This window comes from Dreissena polymorpha, chromosome 16, assembly GCF_020536995.1.
Source record: "Dreissena polymorpha isolate Duluth1 chromosome 16, UMN_Dpol_1.0, whole genome shotgun sequence".
Classification (NCBI taxonomy): Eukaryota; Metazoa; Mollusca; class Bivalvia; order Myida; family Dreissenidae; genus Dreissena; species Dreissena polymorpha.
The window spans coordinates 9,878,261-9,891,361 of record NC_068370.1 but is presented as its reverse complement, the minus strand read 5'-3'; positions in this window follow the sequence as shown (position 1 = coordinate 9,891,361).

The following is a 13,101-nucleotide window of genomic DNA, read 5'->3' as shown; positions in this document are numbered from 1 at the left end:
TTTATTATGAACGTAATACAAAATTGAAAATAATGTGAAAATAAAAAGTGATTCTTACAAAAGTCACCCCCTGGCAAGTACATTATTTTGGCCAAGTTAAAGTTATTTAAAAATCATTAATCTGCTCGTCTTTGTATTTTAATGTGTGCGAGTAAATATACCATTTAAAAAAAAAAGAAAATATCAAATTCCGTTGTTGTTTTTTTACTTTTACAGCAAGCACCTGCTTGTGCTTTGTCATCTTTATGCTTTTGACAATAATCTATAACATTTGATTACCAAAGCCTTTTATGTTACACTTCAAATATTAATCCTGTGGGCCTTGCCCTTTCAGAGCAGATTTTTCAAGCTTCATTTGTAGAACCCTGTTTTTCCCCCAAGACATTATTCAACTTACTGGAACCGTTTGAAAAAAAATGCGCATAGAGAACCACCCAAGAACCTTTCCTTTTAAGATTCCTCTTATTTCGCCAAATGGTTCAGGAGGATATGTAGTTGGATGACAAAGTTCACAGACAGATGTAGTTCGATGACAAAGTTCACAGACAGATGTAGACATCTGTCTGTGAAGTTTGTCATCGAACTACATCCGTTTGTTAACTTTGTCATCGAACTACATCTGTCTGTGAACTTTGTCATCGAACTACATCTGTCTGTGAACTTTGTCATCGAACTTCATCCGTCTGTGAATTTTATCATCGAACTACATCCGTCTGTGAACTTTGTCATCGATCTACATCCGTCTGTGAACTTTGTCATCAAACTACATCTGTCTGTGAACTTTGTCATCAAACTACATCTCTCTGTGAACTTTGTCATCGAACTACATCCGTCTGTGAACTTTGTCATCGAACTACATCCGTCTGTGAACTTTGTCATCGAACTACATCCGTCTGTGAACTTTGTCATCAAACTACATCTGTCTGTGAATTTTGTCATCGAAGAAAAAACTTGAATTATCTCAAGCCCACATTCGTTCAGTCCATCGACTTAACAGTCACGATTCAACGGACGCGAAAGACCTGAAACATTTATTATTTTATAAATGTTTCTCTTGACTATGAGTGTTAGTTTGTGCTGTCTGTTCGTTAATCGTCATGCTTTGGCCAATGGTTTTAAACACAATATATCAAAACAATAGTAAAAATGACACTATCATCAAGCTCGAAAACAATATTATTGACCTTTCAACTTTACCACACAGCTTATTTCATAATGCGGTGTGGTGGTTTGAGTGTCATTATGACCTACAGAGCTATGTCAGCGGGATTGTTTACTCCTGACAGAGCTTCCTAAGCAATCTCCAAGCAGAGTTGTCGTTTCTTGCTCTCACATACAACTCTGCGAAATGCTCAGCTTGCCATTTTGCCTATAAAGTAGGTAAAACCGAACAAACGCATTCAATGTATATTTGATTGGATATTTAAGATCGCATGCATTAAATTAAGAAATATGACTTTTAAATGTACGATAAATCGTGCAAAAACTTGCGAGTTTTAATGCAACTCTTTGGAACTATTTTATTGCCCATTTACGCAGATGGAATCATTCCACGCACTTCACAAATGTAAGCAATTGAACATAATTTTTATTGAGTGACGTTATGAATTGCTTCGACGTATGTATGTATGTTGGTTTCTTAACATCAAAAAACATATCAATTTTATAATAATGAATTAAGACTGATATAAGATATCATGGTATGAGATGGTTTTCTTTAATGCAGTGAATGCAATGTAGCCGTCGTGCAAGAGATTGTTTAGTATACTGTTACCTCAACGATGAACGCATGGAATGATCATGACATGAATGAGACGCTTTCATAACAATAGTCCGTTCTGAGCCCAACACAGAGGTGAATGTAATGTAACAGTCGTGCAAGAGATTGCTTCCTAAGCTGGACAGGTTGAAGGGTGGAAAAGAACTAAACGTTGGCCACCTTTCCCAGCCACCTTTCCTCAATGTGGAGAGTTATGGATCACTGAGACAAAAAAAGCGGAGATGCTCTAAAGCCTTGACCGGCAAGTCATGACAATGAAGACGGATGCTCTGGGCCTGAGAAGGCATAACAAAACATGAAAGGCTTTCTTCTCCAAGGATGACCAACAATGGATTTCTGCTCTGCTCCCCTTTGGCTGGTAAATTGTCGGACCCCATTCCTCAATGGTGCCAAACCAAAGATACCGTAGGTCGCCCTGTCCAACTGTGAAAAGACAGGCTATAAAGGCAGAGGGTAAATGCAACTGGACAAGAAAGAACATAAACACCCAAGAGACCCCTCAACTGTTTAACATATGCAATGGAATGCAGAGAAAATTGTGACTAAGTTCAGGTTTGGCTAGTCAGACCAGTGCCCCTGTTAGACTGGCAGCATGAAAACAGAACACTCGCTACGGTCCTGCCCACTACATGAAATATTAAGGCGCAATATCTTTGCGGAGGAGACCTTAATGCCAAGGAAGCAGTCTGGAGGATGTGCAGCACATGGTTACCTTTAACCCATGTATGCCTAGTGGACTCTCCCATCCTTCTAAGTTGGATCAATTTATTATAAAAATTAGGGATGTCTAGTATGTTTATTTCTATATTTAGAATATTTCTTACAGAAATTCCTTCAAGCAAACAGCGCAGACGCTGCATCATGCGGCGTCTCATCTGGGTCCACGCTGTTTGCCAAGGCCTTTTTTCTAGACGCTAGGCCTGGGTTAAGCAGAGCCGGTTTTTCCATCTGAATGATCAACATGAATAATGGGAAGTTATAACTATATTGTATGATGTTAAAATTATTGTATTTGATATATGCACGTTATGTGAGGATCTGGAGGAAATCTTTCCTTTGATCTGATTATTCACATGTGACCTATTGATTTTGCTTGTCTTACTCGGGGAGACAAACTCACCTTCTAACCACTAATGGTATTCAGAAGAGAAGTCAAATTTCAAAGTAAGTCATAAATATGTGACTAGGAAGAATATTTTCTTTTAGAAAGTTATTAGCTCGGCGTTTTTGGAGAAAACCCGAGGTATTGTCATAGCCAGCTCGTCGTCTGACGTCCGCCGTCCGCGTCGTGCTAAACCCTTTACATTGTCTCTAAAATCAAAGTAATTCCACCTACTACTGTGAAACTTCATATGTCTATGCACCATGATGATTTCTAGACGCACACCCATTTTGGGGTCACAAGGTCAAAGGTCAAGGTCACTGTGACCACTAAATTTTTTTGACAAGCTTTCATTTATTCAAAACTGCACCCGTAGCCGAGCATGGCACCCGTTATGCGGTGCTCTTGTTTTAATATAATTATACAACGTGTCATTGCCACAATTGTTCACATATTAGACAATAAAAAATAAGTCTGCATATATATATATATATATATATATATATATATATATATATATATATATATATATATATATATATATATATATATATATATATATATATATATATATATATATATATATATATATATATCATCTGCGATATATCTAAACCTTGCTACAACTTGATGATTGAAAAAAGACACTTTAAGGTCAGCGCTTTATATGGCCAGTCCATCGTCAAAAGTTGTGATGTGAACCTTCTAGAAGCCACATTATAGACCAATTTTCTTCAATGGTCAGAACATTTAATTCTGTCTAAATGGAATCTTGAGTTGTAAACTTGGTAACGAAGTATCAAAGACTATGTCCGTACGTTAACTCGAATAACTTTGGAAGTACTTTTTTCCCAATTATCATGGATAGAACTTCCTAAGATTATTTTGTCCTATTGCTTTCTATGTCGAGTTTGAAAATTGTTCCTGTCCGTTTAAAACAGCTTCGGCTAAAGTATTCTTGTCTAGTGTTGCCTCACTAACACGGCTTCTATTGCATTGAGCAAACCAAAATTAATATATCTACTAAAACCATCAAACAACCATTGTGACTGGATTATGCGCGGACGACCCATTGTTCTCTACATAAAGAGCAAAAGTAGGCACCAATACGTAACAACGTTTTTTAAGGAATTATAATTGTTATTGTCTTATTTACAGCCTAGTGACGTTATTTATTAGACATGTTCACAGATTCGCAAAATGACGATAATAAAAAATGTCATTATTACACTAAAAAAACTAATAAATATAGTTATGATGTAGTTTATTCACATAATCAAAATAACATATTTTAGCGAAACGTGCTACGGCCTTCGACATCATTTGCATTGTGAATACTTGAGGCACCGTTTATTTCCCGATCTTTATGGAACTTTCTCTGAAAAATTGCCGTATTAATATTTCGGCCCATTTTGGAAACAGGGTTTCTGTAACATAGAAGACAAAACGTGTAAACACTAAAGGCCACACCTTTATTGTCAAATATTCATGAAACTTTGCGAGAACGTTTGTCCCCATGATATTTCGAATTAGTTTTATACGTGGTCACGTAGAGTTCAAATTGTCCCCCCCCCCCCCCCAAGTATAGATTGACCGAGTCCGTACAAGAGTTCGTTTTGTTCAAAATTCGGTCACTAGCTCGACTTTAGGAAAAAGTTGTGAATACTCGTCAGGCCCATTCTATACATAGATGGTGACGTCACTACGTTATTATCACCTCTATACTTAGACGCATCACGCACCTCCATTTGGAGGCATTTATGACTACGACACAAAGAAGTCCGCGGATGAATTAAGAATTTGCTTTATAAGTAAACTTTCATGTTATGATTTAAACTTTAAGTATAATTTTGTTCAGTCTTACGGTCTTATGTAAGTATTAATTAAAATTTTCGTAAGTTTTCAACAATTTCGCTCTTTATTCATTTTTTTTAAACTGTACTTTCACTTTCGGTTGTATAACAACATGTATCCTTTATTGACGAAAGTTTGCAATGAAATAGCGTTTTCAAAACCGCTTAAAAAGTTTCAGAAGGTGTATCTGATGCATGTTATGAATAGACACAATGTCATAGCTATATTGCCGACTAGTATGGGAACAATTTGGTATTTCAAGTGGCTCCATTTGAATTGCAAGAGAAGTTCAAATTGACTTGTTCAGTTTGTTAAATTTTGACACCCTAATTATATATTTTTTTATAAGTGCCTGATAGATTTTTTTCTTTAAATAATTGAGATCAATGAAAATTTTAGTAAACGCACAGCATTGATGTTCTATGATGGTCATTTTTTAGTGGAATAGTATGTTACAATAAAACAATTATAACTATTGTATAAATGAATTTAGATTAGGTGTCATCTTTAAATGGGGTAGTAATTCATTATATGAGATTAGCACATTACATAGTTGAAAAATAAATAACACTTTAATGACTTACCATAGTAAAATAAAGTAGCATAGAATATGTTGCAGGTCATAAAATGTAAAACTGAAATTGAAGAAGCTTTACAAATATTTTACACTGACAACACTGCTGGTTTTCCAAAAAAAAAAATCCTTCCTATCTACCTGCCCTAGTTTTTTGGGGCAAATTTAAATATTATTAATATAATTTAGTTAAATTATTAAAATATCAATATGTTTTGATTACATTAGCTTATTATATTATTAATAATAAATACTTTGCAAGGAAAGTCCAATTCTGTTTTAATTAGTCTTAATTAGGTACTAGTAAAATTGAAAATATCAGTGACATCCAAAACTTGGCTTAAATGCGTATGAATGCATATTTTCTTTGACAGTTACATAGTACCCTATTTAATTGGATTAAAAACAACAAAAAACTATAGTTTTACAACCCAGCCCAAGTTGACTCAAACTGAATTAATTCATCAATTGATCCTATTTAATTATATCAAAAACAACATGTGTAAGATTTTGAGAATATCCCATGTGTTCCTCTAGTATTCCTCTAGTACACCAACATGCACGTCTTTCTAATGATTTACATGCACTCCTTAAACAGTTTAACAAAAATAATGAATGATTAATCCAAAGAAAACAACAAACAAGCTGCTTCATATAAAAAGTTTATTACATAAGATTACATAAGCAAAATAATCATTTTGATAATAAATCAAGATTATACTTCAACCAAACCATTATAAATTTATTGTGGGGTGGGGGGGGGGGTAATGTAAGCACTAAAACTAAAATGGGGGAAATGTCTGGGGAGGGAACATCTTAGGGCGGGCGTCCGGAATTCCTGCTAAGGGCGACAGTGTTGTTAATGTGTCTTTAGAAGAAATAACTGAAGGAAAGTACTTATTGGTGTATGCCCATCCAGAAGCATTTCTCAGCATATCAATTGGAACAGCAATATTGAATGCATTTGAAAGAGATATAACTGTTTCATGAATTGCTTTTGTTGAAGCCCACAAGTCATGGTCCTTTAATGGTAGCTTTCCTATTAGTGAATTTTATACTTATTTTTTACTCTACAATCTAGCTCTTTTGTCATAAAATGAGAAGTTTTATTATCCAACAGGTTTTGTGTTTGAACCTCACAAATTTTATAATACCAAAGTCCCATCATATAATCATCATCACAATCAGCAGCAGCATTATCATATTCATCATCATCATCGTTAGCAGCAGCATCAGTGTGTTGTATTATCAGAATTCAATACAAATACAAACACAACCATTACAACTCTTACTACTACTACTACTACTAATTAATTAATAATCTACTACTACAACAAGAACAACAACTACGACTACTACTACTGATCTTACTTCTACTACTACTAGTCTACTACTACTACTACTACTACTACTACTACTACTACTACTTCTACTACTACTACCACCACCACCACCACCACAACCACCACCACCACTACTACTACTACTACTACTACTACTTCTACTACTACTACTACTACTACTTGGTACACCAGAACTTGTTGTCCATGGAGACGATAATGAGAACTCCCAGAGTATTGATCGAACCCTCGCCCAGCGGACATCATTCTCTACACCATAGCGACCATGAATTAATATTTGATGCCATGTACAACATAATTCACCTTATTACACAAAACATGGAATACACAAAATGAATGAAAATGCTTTAAAATAAATGCAAATTTGAAGTTTGAAACAAAACAACCTAAGCAATACATAATAAGAAACACTACATTATTGAATCACTGATGCCATGAACATTTTAGGGTGTAACACCTTATGTACATGTACCAGACATTTTATGTACTACCGGCACTTTGAAACTTTACGTACCACCTACATAAAATATAGGTGTTATTTCCATTCATTCATAGCAGTCCTAATGAATTAAGGTCATTCTCTAAACATGCTTAAAGTCTGAAGAAGGAAATAATTTGATTTTTTTTACAGTTTGAACATTAAGATCATTCTCTCTTCTCTTCAAAGTATCACATTTCAATTATACAATATAATACAAACATTTTAGACTTTATAATCCTTAGTCAGGATAAGATAAGAGACAAATGAATTTTTATAATTTACTTCAATTTCAGGTAAGACTAATAAATCATTTATTAAGTACTTCATGTACTTGGGCTAATAAATTAAACTAAGACACTCAGTGACACTTAGACAATCTGACAAAATATAAAATCTATGGCCAATATAGATCTATAAGTCTAAATTCATAAATACTATCACACAAAATACATTTCATCAATAACACACATTCATATTAAATTAGTTATCTCTTTATATTATAACTATGGTACATAAAGTGTCAGATAGTGGTACATAAAGTGTCGGTACATAAACGGACTGGTACGTAATGTGTGACATTCAACATTTTAAAAATCAGTTAACAATATATGGACTTCATTGTTTTGCATATACGCATTCAAAGCATATTTATTAAAAATTAAAACACACTGTTCATGGCTGTATCTTTTTATTTATACATGCATCAACTATTCTGGTTATTAATACATTTTTAAAATTATATATAAACAAGAGCAGCACATTATGGGTGCCAAGCTAGGCTGCGGTGCAGTTTTGAATAAATGAAATTTATTAAAAGAATTTTTAGAGGTTAGTGACCTTGACCTTTGACCGAGTGACCCCAAAATTGGTGTGGTGTGTAGAAATCATCAAGGTGCATATACATGTGAGGTTTCAATGTTTTAGGTGGAAGCACTTTGATTTTTGAGCCTATGTAAAGGTTTTAGCACGACGCGGACGTCTGACGACGAGCTGTCTATGACAATACCTAGGGTTTTCCCCGAAAACAGCCGAGCTAAAATTGAGCGCCATTAGTCCAATTTTTTGACGCTCTTAAATATTAAGCTACTTTTTATATGGGTAATATTTGTAGCAAAGAATTTAGCCCATATAAAAAGTATCTCTAAATTCTTTGCGCTTATTATAAATAAGACTAGAGCGCCATATAAATTAAATGGAAAACATACATTATGTCATTGTCAAGAAAAATAAAGCTGTAAAAATCTCACCTGCTCGTCTTTGATGTTGCAATTAGCACATTCAGCATTTTCAGTATCTACTAAATAAATATATGAAAGTGCCAAATGTCCAAGATACCATGACGTCCTCCTCAAAATGTTAGATCCTTTGAACTCCATTTATTTTATCCCTGATTAATCCTCTCACACATGAGGCCTACATGTAAGATTCCTTGTAATGTTCACAGCGTTTATTTTAAATTGTTCACGTTCTCAAATTTTAGCAGGTATTTAATTATAAATATTTATTTATGATTTTGATTTATTTACTATTTCGAAGATACAGTCTTGCAACGTGTTTAGTTAGTCTAAGTTACGTGTTTAGTGATTCTTACAAACAATAGACTGACATAAAAAGTGGCTCCTTTTGAAGCACAAACTGCATCCATGTATATATTACAGCTGGCCCGGTTTGATGGGGCATGTTTTTGATAATAATTAATTACCATTTTTCACTTCCGTGTTTATTATGTTTACCAACGCCATGATGGAAAAAAGTCCGTTTCCCACAATCCTTAGCGCGCATTCACACAGGTCAGTAAGACCGGTGTGACACAATGCGTCAGGCCACATTTATTACCCAATGTTGAAACGTGGTCTGCACATTCTAATGGTTTCGCCACAGAGTGAAATATGATTCCTGTCCACATACATGCATCAATGAGGCGGGTCAGTTTACCTTATCTGATTGAATGAAAAACATTTGAGCACTCGAGAAATAATATATGTAACCCACTCACGTGAAACTTGCTTACAATCTTTTAAAACTGTTGTGTGATGCAGTAACTGGAATGGGTTGAAATGATGGTTCCAAGTGAGTGGGCAGATTTATTGAGAAACGTAGTGAACAACTACACGGCGAGTCCGTTTAATTGAACAAGGACGTGTTGCATTGATATCCGATTATCCCCCGCTAAATTTGTTAATTGATATGTGTTATTTCCAAGCTTGCAAACGTGGTATAAGCTTTCGGCCCTAAACCAAATCGGACTCGGATGAGTACACCTTAGACAAATCGGCCTCGAGTCTTTTCGGCCCCATATCTAAGACGTTTCGGCCCCAAAAGCATAGTCATTTCGCCCCCAATTTATTCAATCTACTTTTCTGGTGTGATCTTTTTGAAAACCTGGGGAAAATGGTTTTTTTAATAAATTTAATGATTTTTTTCCATGTTATAGAATAAAATTCTGTTTTGGTTTTAAATTGAAATTCATTTATGAAGTATTAATAATAATATTATTTAATATTATTATTATATAACCGATAAATAGGCGTCTTATACTAGAAATTATTATTTTAAATTTCATTGAACTCCATCAATAAATGATTTAACTCATTTAAATGATTTAAGACTGCAATGACATTTGAATACATCGTAAACAATGTTTTATATAAATGATACTTTTACCCGTGTATCTATATGTACCTTTTAAAATGTTTTAATGATATTTATATCACGATAAATCGGTCCATAGTCTCTTTTAACTCAAATTGAGTGGATTTGTACATTTTATTGTATGTATTTTAATTAAACTACCTTTTATTATATTTTATTAAATGAAACATGTTTAAATTAATCATATTTACAATTGTTTGTGCACTACGATACCTTTAAAAAAGTTATTAAAAGTATTTGAGATCGCAATACATGTAAGCATCCGTACTGAATTAATACGATAATACATCATTGTATTTTTTTTTCGCAAACATATTTTTTTTATTTGGATGCCTATGTGTTTTATGTGAAAAGAAAATTGCCTTCTGTCACATATGCTCTACAACCACCCGACTTTACAGCGTTACATCGAATAGCTAGCTGTGTTGGAGTTTTGCTGTTAATCGATCGATTTTTTTCCTTGTCATTATTTTTGTCACAATAATACTAAGTCAACCATTCATAATAAATAATAATCAACACCTACAAAAACCTAGCCCGATCACACAGTTTCTCATGTACATGTAAAATTGACACATACAGTTTGTAACGCGCTTAATATCTTCTATCTTCCACGATAAATTAGCACTGTCTTTAATAATGGGGGGCTCTATTTCAAAACGGATTACTGAGAACTTAAAGAGTGAAAGCCGAAGAACTTGAAGCATGCGATTATATCACCTGTAAATCTTGATTTATCAACCTCATTACTAGTTTACAAAGAACTCAAACCTTCGGTCCTTCTAAACACTGCAAAGGACAAGCAAAGACACACAAAAACAGACAAAGACATTCAAAAACAGACAAAGACATGCAAAGACATGCAAAGATCTCTATTTTATATTCCTTAGCAATATGATCAAAATTATCCGCTTTTTATCGACATCAGACACAGTCAGACGGAAAATACTTGATATTGCAACATAAATATACATAAACACGTTCATTCATTATTTCATCAAGATGTTTGGTGGCGATACTTATTATGTATTATACATTTGAAATGTGCGTCGATACGGGTGAGAAATCTGCAAAGCTGGTCAATTATTCGTGTCATAAGCGCTCAGTCTAAGTGATTTATGGTAAAACTTCTTGTATTGACAATACTCTAACATTGATATAGTATGATCCTAATATGTACCGGTTTACTAGCCCATTGTGTTGCAATAAACGAGACGACGCTCAGAAAAATATATATACTTAATTCGTGTCGAGCCTCATACATTAAAAACGATGTACGGTTATCCGTTCTCTATTTATCTTAAAGTTGAACAAATAATAATATATTTTTTTTAACCTGACTCATTTTCATAAACAATGATGACTTTAGAGATGATTCCCGTACTATGGCTCCATTGGTCATTGTCGACTCGGGTACTACTTACATGTAGCCCGGGTACTCTTTAGTATACTTACATGTACCCCGGCTACGGTAAATATATTAAAACGTAACCGGAAAATTTAACGCTACATCGGTCGTTGTCGGCTATTTTTTTTAATTTACTATATTCGCATTTAGGTCAATTTTCTGTAAAATGGTCTCTACCCCTATATTATCGAAACTCATACTCAAAAAGCATGTTGATGCATTTTTAAAAGAGAAGTTTGTTTAAGATAATCGGTAGCGCGTTTTACGACATCGGATTTAGGGCGGGAATATAACTCGGGTACAGTCTTAAATCGACCGGGTACGATAAAGTATATTTACCGTACATGGGTACAATAATCACTTTTGGATGCTGTATTGTAAAGAATATATATTTTTTGTTTAAAAAGAGGAACGTATTAGGGAAAGGTTACTTATGACTAGTTGTGTAGTGGTACACTCCCAAAATAGATGTTCTATAGTCTCCTCATTATTTGAACAAGAAGAGCATATGGGTAATTCCAACATTTCCTAAATGTGCTCTAAAAAGTAAATAGTTTGTAATACCAATGCGTGTAATTCTGTAAATAATTCTACGCTGGAGTGGAACCATTGGAAATGTGACTCGGTATAAATTATAAAGGGCAAAAGGAAAAACATTTCCATTCGGCATCACTGATTGGTGTATTTAGATTAAAACTCCATTTCTTTGATTGCTATTTTATTTTCAGTTTTTTAACACATCATGCATTCGTTTCGACCTCGGTTCTGGACTTAAGATTATCTTTAAACCTGGAGGAATAAAGGGCCATTCTTATTTTCAATTTGTATTATGGTCCAATTGTATATTGTGCATTTTGAAATTATTAATTACAGACTTTTAACACATTGATACCTGAGAAAATACATTTCAAGTTCGTATGTATGAAATTCATCTTCTGATAAAAAGTTCCCATCATTATCAACGAGGGCCCCAATGTAATTGTATGGCATTGTACCAAGAATTGAATAGTATATGCTTTTATTTCCATTAAGTTTCTGATAATTTTAGAAATAGTGGATAATAAAATATATAGGCTAATCACAGGCTAATCTGGGACGACACATTACGCATATGCATTAAGCCCGGTTTTCTCAGAACGCGACTATATATATATGTATATATTAATATAGCTCGTTGGGTCATTGTCGACCTGAAATGGCCCACAAGTCACCCTATGGTGACTTCAAGCTGATTCATGTCACCTTGGGGTGACTTCAAGCCGACTCTATGGTGACAAAAATCGGCCTATAGTCACCCCCGGGTCACTTGTGGGCCATTTCAGGCCAACAATGACCCAATTACCATTAATATACCCATCCTTTTTCACTTATTCTGATTATCATGTTTGTTTGTTATTCAGTGACCGTAATAAAACTCTACCTTCAGGTTATCTCAACAGCTAAGAAACAGATATTTAGATCGGCCAATGATATAATCAGCGAGCAGCTACAGTGTATAGCAGAGCAGTGTATAAACTCGCCATTTTTTTTTTAAATTTAATTAATATAATAATCTATCAAAACAACTTATTAAATATGTTTGTTTCAGTGAAGAAGTGGTGAAAAGGCGATGCGTAACGAAATTTGCGTGACTTTGACCTTGGCTAAGGGGCTTTGGTCCACGCAGGCTAATCGGGCACGACACTTTTCGCTCTGATATTTTCAGCTTTGACACTTCCCGCTTTGATATTTTTCGTTTCAAGAATGTCTCGTCTTAGCAAAAATCAAGTTAAGACGGTAAGTGTCGTCCAAGATTCGCACAAGCTAATCTTGGACAACACTTCACGCACATACATTAAACCCATTTTTCATCGAGCACGGCACAAATGGTTTGCGTCGCAATTTGACAT